This window comes from Sminthopsis crassicaudata, chromosome 2 (genome assembly GCF_048593235.1).
Source record: "Sminthopsis crassicaudata isolate SCR6 chromosome 2, ASM4859323v1, whole genome shotgun sequence".
Lineage (NCBI taxonomy): Eukaryota > Metazoa > Chordata > Mammalia > Dasyuromorphia > Dasyuridae > Sminthopsis > Sminthopsis crassicaudata.
In genome coordinates this window covers 59,504,270-59,519,396 of record NC_133618.1, presented here as the reverse complement: position 1 = coordinate 59,519,396, position 15,127 = coordinate 59,504,270, and the positions used below count along the sequence as shown (strand labels likewise).

General features: G+C 42.1%; 1 protein-coding gene and 1 long non-coding RNA gene across 2 annotated transcripts in view; both read right to left on the bottom strand.

Moving 5' to 3' along the window:
• The window catches only part of ATP6V0D1 (ATPase H+ transporting V0 subunit d1), a 97,564-nt gene that overhangs the window by 60,982 nt on the left and 21,455 nt on the right, over positions 1-15,127 (bottom strand). The gene's annotated exons all lie outside the window — the stretch shown is intronic.
• LOC141554502 (uncharacterized) overlaps positions 1,574-15,127 on the bottom strand; it is a 34,669-nt gene continuing 21,115 nt past the window's right edge. Inside the window, exon 2 of the long non-coding RNA XR_012485882.1 lies at positions 1,574-14,498. This is a non-coding gene — a long non-coding RNA (uncharacterized LOC141554502). The remainder of the gene's footprint in view (positions 14,499-15,127) is intronic.

Below are 15,127 nucleotides of genomic sequence, written 5' to 3'. Positions count from 1 at the left end.
AGAAGTGTAGGTCTCCCAGAGGCATTAAGATCACAGACAGTCCCCAGAACGCCCAGCTAGATCAGCAATAGGGGGGCTGCCAAGAGCAGGAAAGGAACCCCAGATCCAGAACCTGTCTAGATCAGCAGCACTATTTCTCCACAGAGTGGATCCTGGACTTAGCACCGGGCTCAAAACAGTATCAGGCAAGAAATAACCCCAGAATAGATCAATGCTCAGGCCCAGGCCTGTAAAGAGAGGAAGGGCAGCAATGGGGTTGTTCTGAACCTGCTGAGCTTTCCAGTTAGCTGAAAGGGGTTGGAGCCAACAAATGGTGGGCTGGGACCACCCAGGGACATGTTTGCAGCTGTGGTGGCCAGATCCAAACTAAGGCCTGGAACCTGGAAAGCTGAGGAGCATCATGATCTGACCACAGCCTTCATCTGACTGCACAGGATATGCACAAGTTTGCAACTCCTTGGATCAAACTGACCCTTGTGATCCTTGAAGACCATGGCAATCAATACCCAAAGAACATAGTGGCAGGACATCAGACAAAAAACCCCAGGGCCATACAAGGCCACAAGAGGCCTGCCAGAAGTGCATAGAGTCTGGCCCTAACACAAAATACTAACTGAGGAACCAAGACTAGAAGAATGAGTAAACAAAAAAAGATAAAGAGCTATTATGATGCCAGGAACACCCAAGAAACAAACCAAGAAGAAGAGAAAAGCTCCAAAAATCCTCTAAGAAAAACCTCAAAGCAAAACTTAGCTTGGCCACAAGATCAATTAGAATTCCTAGAAGAAATGAAAGAAGAGTTTTAAGAAGGAGTTTAAAATGATATTATTGATGAAATGAAAATGACAGAAGATAGAATTTGAAAAAGAAATTAGGGTTTTGGAAAAATACTTAGAGAAAGAACAGTTCACTTTAGCACAAGAAGTATAAAAGTATAAAATAATATCTATGTATTATTACCTATGTAAGATTCTTTAAAAATAAGAACAAAATAGAAATTAATAGCTTTATGAGCTAACAGAAATACTAAAACAAAATCAAAACAAAAAAAATATATATCACTGAAAAAACAACTGATCTGGCAAACAAATCAAGAAAAAATAATTTAGGAATCACTAGACAGACATCTATATTTCAAAGAGATCATAAAAAAGGGAAAAGGACCCACATGTGCAAAAGTGTTTTGTAGCAGCCCTTTTTGTAGTGGCAAGGAACTAGAAACTGAGTGGATGCCCATCAATTAGGGAATCGCTGAATAAGTTATGGTATATGAATGTTATGGAATATCATTGTTCTATAAGAAATGACCTGCAGGATGATTTCAGACAGGCCTGGAGAGACTAAAACTGATGCTAAGTGAAGTAGAATCAAGAGAATATTATACATAGAAACAAGAAGATTATGTCAAGATCAACTGTGATGGAGTTGGTTCTTTCCAAAAATGAGGTGATTCAGGGCATTTCCAATAGATTTGTAAATGGGGAGAGCCATCTCCATCCAGACAGAAGATTATGGGGACTAAATGTGGATCGCAACATAATATTTTCACCTTTTCTTGTTGTCTGCTTGCTTGTTTTTCTTTTTCATTTTTCTCTTTGTGATCTTATTTTTCTTATGCAGCCTAATAAATGTGGAAATATGCTTGGAAGAAATGCATGTGTTTAACCTATATTGGATTACTTGTTGTTCAGGGAGAGGATAGAGAGAAGAAAAGGAGAAGAATTTGGAATACAAGGTTTTGCAAGGGTGAATGTTGGAAACTATTTTTGCATATATTTTGAAAATATAAAGCTATTACTAAAAATAAACAAATAAATTTCCCCATGATCACTGTGGCAGAAACAAAAAAGAATCACTAGCCCAAAAGGAGGCCAATGAAAGGAAAACTGCTCAAATCTGGAATTATACCCCAAGGGCTATAACAAACACTGTGCATACCCTTTGACCCATCAGTACCATTACTGGATCTGTAGCCTAAGGAAATCACAAAGGAGGGGAAAGGACCCACATGAGCAAAAATGTTTGTAGCATTTTTTGTGGAGGCAAAGAGTAGGAAAAGGAATGGGGAAGGGCTGAACAGGCTGATTTTAGAAAGGTCTGGAAAGATTTATATGAACTGATGCTGAGTGAAACAAGCAGAACAGGAATACATTGTACACAATGGCAGTAAGAATGTGCAATGATCAACAATGAAAGGCGTGGTTCTTCTCAACGGGTCAGTGATCCAAAGCAATTCCAATGGACTAAAAATGTCATCTGCAACCAGAGAAAGAACTAAGAAGACTGAATGTAAATCAACACATGCTATTATCACTATTTTTGATTTTTTTTTCTCTCATTGTTTTTCCTTTTTGTTCTGATTTTTCTCTCCCAAGATGAATTACAGAGAAATATGTACTTTAAAAAATTAATATACATGAATAACCAGGAAAAGAAAAAAAGGAAAACAGCTCAGACATATGAGAAAGCACCTTTAAGGGAAAGTGAAGACAGCAAGAATCCATCAATGGCTTCCTAAAAGAAATCCCCAAGTGAAAAATCTCAGGAATATAACATCCAAAATCCAGAGCTTCCTGTTCAAAGAAAATTACTGCAAACAGCCAGAAAGTATCAAAGAATAACAATCAGAAAGACATAAGACTTAAAAGCTACTACTACCAGAGAATAGAGAGCACGAAATATGACATTGCAAAGATAATAGATATAAACTTATAAGCAAGAACTTGGCAAAACTTCATATGATTTTACAGGGTAGGAAAATGGGCCTTTACTGAAATATAAGCCTCTCAAGCATTCCTGATCAAAAGACTAAGAGTTGAGGTAGGTAGAAAACTGAAAAATACACGGAAGTTTAGAGAAAGACAAAAAAATTAAACACAAGAGAGAGAAATTAGAAAACACTTCATAAAGGATGAAATGTTTATATTCAAATGGGGAGGGGGAATAATATAAGCATCTACTAAATATGTCATCAGAGATCTCAGAGGGAGTCAAATAAGTTAAAGGTAGTGATTTTTGTTATGTTTTGTTCATCTTAAAAGAAGTGGAGGGGGGAAGAAAGGTATGTGTGTGTGGGGGAGAATTCATCTCATATAATCAAGGACAAGCAGAAGTCTATACAAATATGGAAGGATATATGGAGAGAGGTTTTCTCATACCATCTGAAATGGTCAAAGGAGAGTCTATCATATAAAATTCATAAATTTACCCATAAGTTTGACATTATTTCTTCACTACCAATAAAGATCCCTTTGGATTTTTCACTACATTTTATTGATGTCAAAATTAAGGTTAGGACTTTCCTGGAGATATAGAAAGTAAAAGGACAAGAACCATTGTCCAAACAGTCAGTCAGTGAACGTGAATTTATTAAGCATTTACTATATATCAAGCACCATGTTAATTGCTATATAAAGCTCCTGTTGTCCAAGAGCTCACAATCTAATGAGGGAGATAATATAAAAACAATGATGTAAAAAAAAAAAAATACACACACACACACACACACACACACACACACACACACACACACACGACAGATTAGAGATAAGCAACAGAAGGAAAGAACCACCATTATAAGGGAACAGAAGCCTCTTACAGAATGTAGGATTTTAGCTGGGATTAGCAGGACACCAGAGAAGCAGAGATATAAGGAGAGCATTCAAGGCATGGAGATGATCAGTGAAAATGCTCTGAATCTGCATATGGAATTATTCAAGGAGAACTAAGGAAGTTAGTATTATTGAAGTGAAGAATATGTGTGTGGGGCTGTAGAAATTAAGGTGTAAGAAGACTGGAAGAGAGAAGAGATGAGGTTGTGAAAGTCTCTGAATGCTAGAGGATTTTATATTTGATCTTGGAGATGATAGGGAATTAGTGAAGTTTACTAACAGGAAGGGGAACTAATGGGAATGTATGTGACCTGATCAGACCTGAGCTTTAGGAAGTGGGTGAAAAAAAATGAGCCAGGAAGGACATTACTTTTAGTGGCTGTGACCTTCATGAAGATCATATAGCAAAGGAGAATGAGAAAGAAAAGTCAGAAAGCTACAAAGAGAATGAGGACAGAGTTGTGTCACAAAAACCCAGAGATGAAGACTGAAAGAAAAAAAAAAAGCCCATTAGATCTGGCAATTAAGAGATCAAGGGTAACTTTAGAGAGAGCAGTTTCCATGAATGAATGAGGCTGGAAGCCAGACGGTTGAGAATTAAGAGAGTGAGAAGGAAAGTAAGGGGAGGTGAAATCATAACAAAAGAGATAAGAGATATGGGGCACTAGTTAGTGGGGATTGAGAAAGCAAGTATAGGATTTTTTGTGGATGGAGAAGATATGCTGTTTGCAGGCAGTTGGGAAGCAGCCAGTAAACAAGATTAAAGATTAACAAGAGATAAAGATAAGTGAATGGGAATGACATAGGTGGCAACAAAAACAGACTGAAATAGGGTGACTTATGCAGATAGAGAGATTTATGGTGAGGAGGAGAAGAGACAGTGGTGAAAGACATCTGGTTGATATAAAATAAGGAAGAGAGGAGAAGAGAGGGCTCTGAATGGGCTCAATTTTTTCCAGTGAAATATAAGGCAAGATTTTCTGCTGAGAAAAAAAAAAGTAGGGGAGTACCCATGGTAGATTTGAGGAAGGATCAAAAGGTATGGAAAAACTAATGAGGTAAGATAATGAGCCAATTAGGGATTGCTTCCCTATGACAAAGTAGAAACTGTCTAATATGAATTCGTAGTGGATGGGTCTAATTAGTACACTTTCTTGATTTTCTCCAGCTCTTTTCAATAGCACAAGAATAGGAGTGAAGGCAGAGGATGGTGGGAGTAATGCAGGCTGAGGCTAAGTAATGAAGGGCATGATCAGCAAAATGATAAAGGGGGTTAGGATAAAGGAAGCAGACTGTGTAAGGTTGAACCATTTTATGAAGGGGTTAAGATGAGGAAGGGAAGAAATGCAGCTTGTGCAGGGGTAATGGCCTGGGAAAGAACTGGGGGGAAAAGGATTTGGAGGTGGTCAAGTGGATGAAGAATAGGATATGGAATTGCAAAGAGTTGTATTACAATAGACTGTGGTCAGAAAAGGGAATTTCAGAATTCATGTTCATGAAAGTGGTATATCTATGGGGAGTAACAAGATCAAGAGTATGACCATCTTTGGTGTAGCTGAGGGAGGATAGAGAAGTAGGTCATATGAATAAATCAGTTAAGAACTGAGAGGTTCTATATAAATAATATGTATACTGAAGTCCCTTAGTATGGGAGCAGGAATTGGAGAGAAGAGAAAAACTGAGCAGTTACGAAACTCTCTGAAGAAAGAAGGTGTCCTGAAAGTCAGTATAAAGAACTACCGGAATTCTGATTGAGTGACAGATATGCACTGAGTGAACCTCAAAGGAGGAGAGGTCATTGAGGGGTAGCGGTAGAGAGAATCTGGGAGACTGGCCTGGTGGAAAGGTGTTTTTTGCCCTTCTTCCAAAAGCATAACACTGGTGTTCAGTCAGTCATTAAATATCTCTTAAGTACCTCCCCTGCTCCCAGTAATGTGCCAAAGACAGGGGATAGAAAAGACAAGACAATCCATGTTCTCAAGGAGCTCAGGTCTAAACAACTCACAAACAAGTATATACAAACTGGATACACTGGGGTTTATTAGAAGGCACTAGAATTAAGGGAGGGGGGGGATAGGAACAGCCCCCTGGAGAGAACAGGCTTTTACTTGAACCTTGGCAGAAGTGCTAAGATAGAAAGTGTCTCATTTTCTCAATGACAACTCAGGCTGGCACTTACACTTACACTCTATGCAAGGTAGACCTATTTTTCCAGTTCTCTGAAGCTAGGATTTTGTGTCTCATCCCATGTAGTACCTGCACAGTCAGTGTTCTATCTAATACTTTTTGTTTGGATATGGAGGAGATCCAGGCAAGTAACAGAATCCCTAAGTCCTCATGGCCCATCTCCAAAGAAAACAAAGTCCAAACAGGGGAAGCCAACTGCCTGAGATCAAATAGTTTCAAGAGGAGTAGGGCCTGGAAGTGGGATTTCAACTAAGACAAAACTGGAAAGGACCTCAAAAGTCTAGCCTCAACCCCAAAGCACAGATCTCCTCTACATCCTCCTCTTATTGGTGTCTTGCTAGAACCAGTTTATTCTCTCTGCTATGCTTTGTTGCCTAAAAAAATAATTTAAAAACAACAAAAAAATTACACCGGGTACAAATCCCCTCCCCCTAAAAGGATTCTAACTAGAATCACCACTATTTATAAAAGGTATTAGGGTTATAAAGCATTGGACATAGATTGCCGTGTTTGATCCTCACCATAGCTTTGGCAAGGGACTTTATTTCTACAACTATGACCACCATTTTATACATGCCTAAGGTCATCCAGCCAGACAGCACCAATTCTTCAGTTCAGAGCTCCTTTGTGCCCATCACTCCAAGATTCCTTAGATGTTGGATGGAGAGATCACTATGGGGACAGTCTGATCCCTTATGGGATTTTCAATCTTTATCAGCAGTATTCTTTGTAATCCCAAGAAATGATTCAGTGACCAGATGATGGTACACACTGGGAGAAGCACACAGCTGGGTTGGAAACCTGGGATATGGATGGGTTATTCCCTCAGAAGCAAAGGACACCACTATAGATTGTGACCTGGCTCTGGCTTTGCTGGGACCCACATATCCTTAGAAAAATGTTTAGAATCCCATGATTAAAGAGAAATTCCATGGAATTGGACCAAGGTATGGTCACTCTGACCTTGAGTGTGATGAAAAGAAGCAAGGTCACAGCTGGAGGGTATGTGAAAGGTCCAGTGGACCAGAGCTAAAGCAGCCACATCCGTGATGTCACCTTTAATGCTTGGCCATTTGGGATTTCTCCAAATTTAGTTATGCTGAGAATGCTGCTGCTGCTGCTGCCCTTTACACAAAACCTGCTCACCCTAGATTTGACTACAATGAACTTCCCGGGTACTGGCCCTCTCTGGGCTAACCCAGGACAGGCTGGAATGAAGGCCCAGAGCCAAATGGCTTCTCAATGTTTCTGCTTTCTTTACTGTGACTCAACGGTCCCATTAAAATTTCCTATGACTTGGCTCTGGAAAGTCAGGTAAAAGGCAGTATGGGAAAAGAATCACAGACTTTCAAAGGGAAAAGGACACTTCGTCCAACTCAGACCTGAATACAAATCTCTTTTAAGCTTCGGCTCCAGTGATAGGGAACTCACCGTTTCCTAAGAGCAGCCCAGAGAGATTTCAATTTCCATGCATTTGGCAGCTGGTTTTCCAAAGCAGCAAAAGGTAGTGGTGGCTATTGCCTACTACTCAGCCCTGTTCTATCTTGGGAAGCCACCACATTCTGGCAAGCTCCCCAAGTTGAAATATATTCCCCAATTAATATTTCTACAAATCCATATGCCCTGAAATGGCCTTGAGCTGTGTGTGCATTCCCAGACCATAGGCAGAACTTAGGAATTACCCCCCTTTTAATGCAGATGATTCCCAAGGAGGCCTCTCAATATCTAGAAAGAAAAAAACTCAGATCCAAATTTGAAAGCCAAGGATGTGCCAGAAATGAAGCTGGCAGAGGGAACACACCAGATACTACCTATCTACAATAGCTGCAACTGCCCAATATGGCTTGGCCACAGTCTACTTGTGGCTGAGGGGGCCAGAGCTGGGAGTTAGGGAGGACCAGCCTCTGGATCTTTCCAGGATCACTAACTGGGTCCCACAGCTAAGTTAATGAGCCCCTCTGGCCAGTTGGCTGCTGACTGAACACAATACAATGTAAGAGAGGACAATGTGTTCCCAAGACTTTCACTTCTGCTTTTTTTTCAGAGGTCGCTCAAAAACTCTAGGGGATTCCAGGGGCTTTCAGGAAAAGGGGATTGTTTAATGGAACCAGATGTGGGGAAGAACAACTCCAGAGGTTTCTCCCAGGTTTCCTCAGCCCTCAAGTACCAGCTCACAACAAATGAAAAAACAAAACAAAACAAAAAAACAAAAAAAACAAAAAAACTGGAGGTATTGATAAGGAGTGGTATGCCTCACAAGAAATCATGACTCAGGTTGGGGTGATGAGAAATAGGGAAGGCTGAGCCCCAGACCTCTCTACTTTACTCCTAACACAGCCTTGTTTTCTGTAGCCTCACCACTAGGCAGCCAAAGCCTCTGGCTTTCTTCCTTGTTGGGCTTCCCTCTTCTGGGAAGGAAAGGAGAAAGCTGGGAACGTGCCTGGGATTGGCATCCTGGGGCCCCACATTAGCAAGTCTCTTACCGAAATCCAAGTTCTGAACTTGGAGGTCACTAAGGGACCATCTGGTCCATGACGTGCATACCTGAAGACCCTTTACATTCTGGACAAGTGACCAAGTCACTTTTTTAGTCAGGAAGAGACCTCATCCAAGCTTCTGGTTCAGAGTTGAACTGCAAAAATCACCAAGCATTTAGGCATCTGTGCTTCTCAAGTTAGGAAAGGAAGGAAGGGGCTTGAGGCTCCCTAGAGAATCCAACCTGCACCTACCTCAGGTCAGCCTAACAGGCAAAGCCTAGCAGCTAACCCTCCTGACCTTCTTTCCCACACTACCCCCTCCAGCAAAAGTCTGTGGAGCCTCGTCCGGCACTGTCCTGCTGCTCTTGCCTTCACACGGGCACCCTGTGCCTGAAGTGTCCCAGCTCCTCGCCTCTACTTTGTCTTCCTTCAAGGCTCAGCAAACATGCATCGTCCTCCATCTCTGGGAAGTTGCTCAAGAATATCTTCTCACAAAGTCAGGGGGCACTCTGAAATGTTCCTCGAGTCCTTTGCCTGTGTCCTTTCTTTGTCCAATCAAACGTTCAGTAGCGTGCTACCTATTTGTGGATGCATCTTCCCATCCTGTCCACCAAAGTCAGGCTGTGGGCTCGCTGCATCGTGGGCCAGGTCGGGGGCTTCACCTAGGGATGGAGCTCCCAAGGGGTGATCTTCTAATACCAAAGCACACTGGGGCAGGCTCTGCAGCTTCAAGGCTTGTTGAGTTTGTGAGCCTCTTGGGGCAAAGAAAAGTAGGATTTGTCCAGGGTAACAGACAGTATATATTGGGCACTGGGGCTTGAACCCAAGTCCCCTGAAATCAGAGGTCAGCTCTCTTTCTACCATGTCTATTGACTTGCTTTGATTATAGTTCAAGATTGCAGAATCATTTTTGCTGTACTGATGAAATACTCTATATTTATTTTTCTATCAGCTTCAAGGAAGATGTAATGTTCTTTGGTGCTGAGATAGGTCTGACTGCCAAATCTAGGATCTCTGGTCAGGGAGTCAAAGCTGAGAAACTCTTCATCACAAGTGGTTCTCCATATAAGTCAGCATAGAATCCCTGATTAAAAATCCATTATTAACCACAAGCTTTGACTTTTCTTACTCTTTCCTTTCCTATAGCTAGTCAGTCACTACCTCTGATTTATCTTTCCTTCAAAATCTCCTTCCTACTCGCCTCTCTACACTCCAAGACCCAGTGACTAGTCTCCTGGCTCATTCGTCTACCAATTCTGGGCCTTCATGCCAGATGTCTCCCGTGTCTGCAACTCTCTCCCTCCTCATCTTCAAAGCCTGTCTTCCTTCAAGTCTCAACAAAAAGCATACATTTGGCAAGAAGCCTTTTCCAATTCCCTCTTAACACTAATGACTTTTTCTAAGGTTATGTCTAATTTATCCTGTATATAGGTTTGCAAATAGTTGTTTGCAAATTCTAGGCAACTAGGTGGGGTAGTGGATAGGGCACTAAGGCTGGAGTCAGAAAGACGAGTTCAAATGGGGCCTCATAGACATTTACTAGCTGTTAAGACCTATGGATACCACTGAACTTCTGTTTGCTTCAGTTTCCTCATCTGTAAAATGGAGATAATAGTAGAAGGGTTGCTGTGAAGATCAAATGAGATATTATGAAGCACTTAGCAAAATGCCTGGGACATAGTAGGCACTACATAAATGCTTGATATTATTATTCTAACTATATTGGGAGCTTCTTGATGGCAAGGACTTTTATTTTTCCTTGCATCCCTAGCACCTGGTCCATAGTAGATACCTAATAAGAGCTTATTTTCTTGACTTGACTATCATTTCTTTTCCATTCTCCCCCAACACACCCTAGCCCACCATCACTCCATGTCAGTACAATTTCCACAATCCTTGCACAGGCTTCCAAGGCTCTATTATCCTCCTCCAAAGTACTCTCATGCATGCTGATTTTCTTTAAACATCCTTTTTATAAACCCATTCTCCTACTTTAAAAACTTCTACAGCTACCTACTGATTACAGAATGAAATTGAAAGGCTTTGGTTTGGAACTTAAGATTTATTTCACCTATCCAACATCTGATTTGCCAAGATATCTCAAATTCTTCTACTCTAGCTAAGTCAGTCTCTTTGCTCTTTGGCCCTCAAATGTATGATACTATTCCTGACAACATGTTTACACTTGGATTGTTTCCTTTGCTTCTAATAATTCTTCCCTTTCTTCTCAATCTGACCAAAGACTTACCCATTCTTCAAGGCTCAACCTGATCTACGTACTCACAAAAAACATTTTCCAAACATGCATGCAATTCTCGATACAATTTATATAATACTTATTGGAAATGCATAACCGTACTGTCACAATAAGATTTCATGTGTGTGAATAATGTTCCATCTGCAACTTAGATCACCATTTTGAGGCATGGAGTTGACTAGAAACCTAATTCTACTACTCTCAAAAGAAAGGAGAGTGATCTTTACAAATACCAAGACAGTGAAAGAGTACTAGAAAGAGAAAAGTATATTGGATTTGGGATGAGGAGACCTTGGTTAAAAGCCTGGCTCTTAAACTTGTTAGTTGTATGATATGGAGGCCCATAGAGACCAAGTGATTTGTCATATTTTACCAATATGTAAAATGAGCAGCTTGCATTAAATGATCTCTAAAGGTCCCTGATACTTTCAACAGTTTATGATTTAAAAAAAAAAAAAAAAAATTTAATCCAAATCTGTCATTTCACTGGGGTGGTTTGTGGACACTGCCTCTACCAAACCTGGGAGCAGCTCTCCAACTACTTCAGTGAGAGTTACTTGAGGCACTTAAGAGTTAAATGGCTTGCCCATGATCATGTGGTTATTAAGGGACAGAAAAGCAGGATTTATCTTTTCCTACTTGGTTCCCAGTCTAGCCTTCTATTTGTTCTAACATTTTATTTCTCATCATTCTATGATTAATTATTATTATCAGTCTACCCCTGTACCACCCTGCTCTGTAGTTAAGGAAACTGAAAACCAAGCTGAGAGTTCTTTCCTACTTGTCAAATTTGGCATTCAGAAGTGTCCCTACGGTATGGTAATTTACCCCATATAACCTCTGCCCTCCGATGTGACACCTCCTATGACAGCTTTTGGCACAGAAGCCAGGAGGAAGAGGGTTTCAGAGGGTTATTTGCCTTACTCCATGCCCCATGAGACAGTCCTGGCCTCGTCTTTCAGTCAGGGAATAGGTAAAGAGAAGGGAAGTTGAGAGCTGAACAGCTGCTCAAGCCAGTTGAGAAAATGCCAAAGCAAAGAAGAGGTGGTTGGAGGGAGCAAAGGGTCAGACAGGGCAGAGCTTAGGGACTGAGCCTCCCTCTCACATGGAGCTTTCTGGGTTTTCTATCTATAGGCCTCTGAACAGAGCAGGCCCAACACTTGCTCAGTGGGAAGCCCCAGGACTGGCTGGGGCTGATGAGCCTTTGGAAAAACCTGGAAACAGCCCTTGGCACCTCTGCCTGCACATTACTAGGTTTCATTTGGCACAAAGCAGAGCCAGCACAGCCCTTATTGGAGAGGACACTGAGTTCTCATTCTTTGGTCACTGCATTGAGCATTTTATTTCACATTATAGGATATATTAAGAGAGATGAGGAGTATGGAAAATTGGTATGAGCTGCCATGAAAGGGAGCCTCAGGTCAATTCTGAGGGGATACTCAGAAGCTCGTACAAGGTCTCTGACCCTAAGGGATGGGTCACCTGCAAAGAAGCCAGGCCACATTGTCTCCAAATGGCACAAGCCAGTACTTCGTACTCTGCCGGCAATCACTGAATGGCCTGCTAATTACACTCAGATTTCTAACAGGGAAGACTAGAAGCCAACTGCTCCAGGAGAAATCTATTATTAAAGCCAAAACCCCTCCCTGAGCCCATTCCTTAAAAGCCCCTTGAAACTTCATCTTCTACCTCTCCTTTTCCCTCCAACTTCATTCCCCTTCTTCTCCATTTCCATCACATTCCTGCTTTCTCATTGTTCCAACTCTCTCTGAGAGCCACTACCTCCCTCCCCTGACTTGGAGTTTCTGAACTCTGACCCAAGAGGTTGGGAAGAAACTGAAGCACAGTGGGTAAAAGAACCATCCCAATTACCACCTGAGCTACAAGGAACACCCAGTCCCCAGGTGTCGGAGCCTGCACACAAGTGTAAGGGAATAAAGGCATCTCCTCCATCCTATGGGGAAATAGCCTGTGTGACAGTCAGAGGTGTGGTGTGAAGGACTGTCTGTGCCAGCAGGGAGGGGCAGAACTGGTTACTACTACACCCAGGGCAAGTTCCAAGAACAGCTCCCTAGGCCTGAGGTGGCATCTATCACCCCCTCCTCACCTGTGCCTGAAAGGCACAAATCAAAAGGGAAAATCTGGGCAAGGAGTTCAGAACCTGGCTTCTTTTACTTCCCACTGCTTAGCTCCTTCTTGTTTCTTTCTGAGAGGTGTCTGGCAGACTAGGAGCTTCTTCTCAAGTAGTCTGGGGGAAGAGAACCCCGAGGAGCACAAACCCTGGGTTCAAGGCCAGCCCTGCCATCTCTCAAGCCAGAGCAAGGCCAATCACTTCATCTCCAGGCCTGAATTTCACCATGTCTATGAGGGCATTGGATGAGAAGAGCCGCAGTCTTTTCCAGCTCTAACTCTGTGACCAAGTGGGAAAGGTCCTAGAGACACTAGAAAGAAAAACTCGAGTCCATATCCCTGGGCCACTTAAATTGTATGAGTTGCAGTTTCCTCATTTGGAACATGAAGGTAATAACAGCATCTCTACAGGACTGTGAGCAGATATGTGTAGATACACATACACACATACATGTACACATATACCATACATGCACATGCATGCACACACACACACGGACACATATACACACGTTTCTTTGCAGACCTTTAAGTCTTATTTCAATGTCAGGTATGGAGATGTCAGATATAAGAATGGAGGTGCCAGGATAGCTAGGGGGCATAATGGATAGAGCACAAGCCTTGAAGTGAGGAGGACCTGAGTTCAAATCCAGTCTCAGGCACTTACTTAATGCTTCCTAGATGTATGGACCCGTGCATGTCACTTAACCTCAACTGCCTCAGCTAGCTATCTAGCTAAATAAATAAAGTGAGGAGCTTCTCATCATTAAAAGATAATAAATAAATAAACAAATAAACAAACAAACAAATAAATAAATGATGGAGGTACTTAACTGTAAAAACAAAACAAAACAAAAACCATGCTTTTAATTTTTTAACTACTTTATTCAACTAAAGAGCATTTACTATTGCTCCCTTCTACCACTCAGCAATCCTTGTAACAAATATGCAAAATCACGCAAAAAAAAAAAAAAAAATTTCCCTCCAAAAACACATCACCTTCTGGATATTAATCCATCACACCTCTATGGGGAGGGAGTAGCATGCTTCATCACTGGTCTTGAGAATAAGAATCATCACTGTTTTGTTGTTGCTTTTAAATACTGAGATAATGGGAGGGGAGATCAGGGCAGATACTGATCGAGCCACCCCTAAATTTGGAAGTTGGGGAGGATGCAAATTAAAGAGAGAAAGGGTGCAGAAGGAGGACTCTCTCATAGAAGTTCCTGATTTGGAAGCTGTCCCAAAGAAACTCAATAGCCCATAACTGCCAGCCAGATGGGATCTCTAGCCAAATTACCTCTGAAGAAAACTGTAGTTCTTCAGTCCTAGCCTCTGTGCACAGAGCCTGTCCTACCTGCTATGGACTAGTGGGCAGGAACCACAGAGGCACACAAGGCCTCTTCCATACCCTATAGGACGTTTGGCCTTAGCTGAAGAGACTGACCATATGTGAAGTAATGACAGGACACACTGGCCAAGAAGCACATTTACATAGGCTCTGGAGCTCCCTGGGAGAGGTCTTGAGCCAGGTTTGTGTTGGGTAACAGCTGGAGTGTTCAGCCAGCTACACAACATTTGGAGCAAGACTCAAGGTGGGGGAAAGTGGGCCCAATATTTTTGGAAGCTTTAAATCTGCTCTTCAGAGTTGGCGTCAGTGGACAGGCTCCTTGGATCACTCACTCGCAGTGGAATTGCTCTCATGACCCACTTCTCACTTCTTTCCTTTGGTGGGCAACCACTGGGTCCGGGGGTGGGGATCATGGCCCAGAGACCGAGTTTCCCAGGACAATACATGGCAACAAGCTGCAAAGACCACAACTGACCACACCACACCTGGAAGAAAAGGAACTATCTTTTTGTATCACAGCCTTAACAGGAAGGGACACCTGAGTCCTAGGCTCTCTGTATGAAAATCAGTCAGGTAGAAAGGATTACTCTTCAGAACTGCTCCCCACACTTTGTCTCCTAAGTTTCCTACCCAAGTTTCTCTGCTCTGTTGGCTTCTTTAGGGGATTATCATCTCACAGGAAAAGAGAATGCTGGAGTTAAGAGTTGATGAAAAATAATCCAAGACCAAGAGAGGGGGCGTGACTTGCCCTTCCAGGCTTTGATCAAAACTAGGCCCCAAACGCAGGTTCCCTGACTCCTACTGCTACACTTTTTTCACTAGATCATACCAATTTTTGTTTTTAAAAAGGGGCCCTTGCCTCAAAGGACTGCCCTAATAAAGGCAATGGGAAAGGGAATTCATTCCCCAGGTGAGCACTGGATTTGGAGTAAAGAATCTGGGTTCATTAAAATCTAGACTCAGCTGCTCAGAACGTGATTTTAGGCAAGTAATTTAATTTCACTGGGTCTCAGTTTCTTTGTCTGCAAAATGAACCACATCGCCTCCAAGATCCCTCCCACATCTACGTTGCATTTACAGTGAAAAACACGCACAGAGTCACATGTTGAGTGCC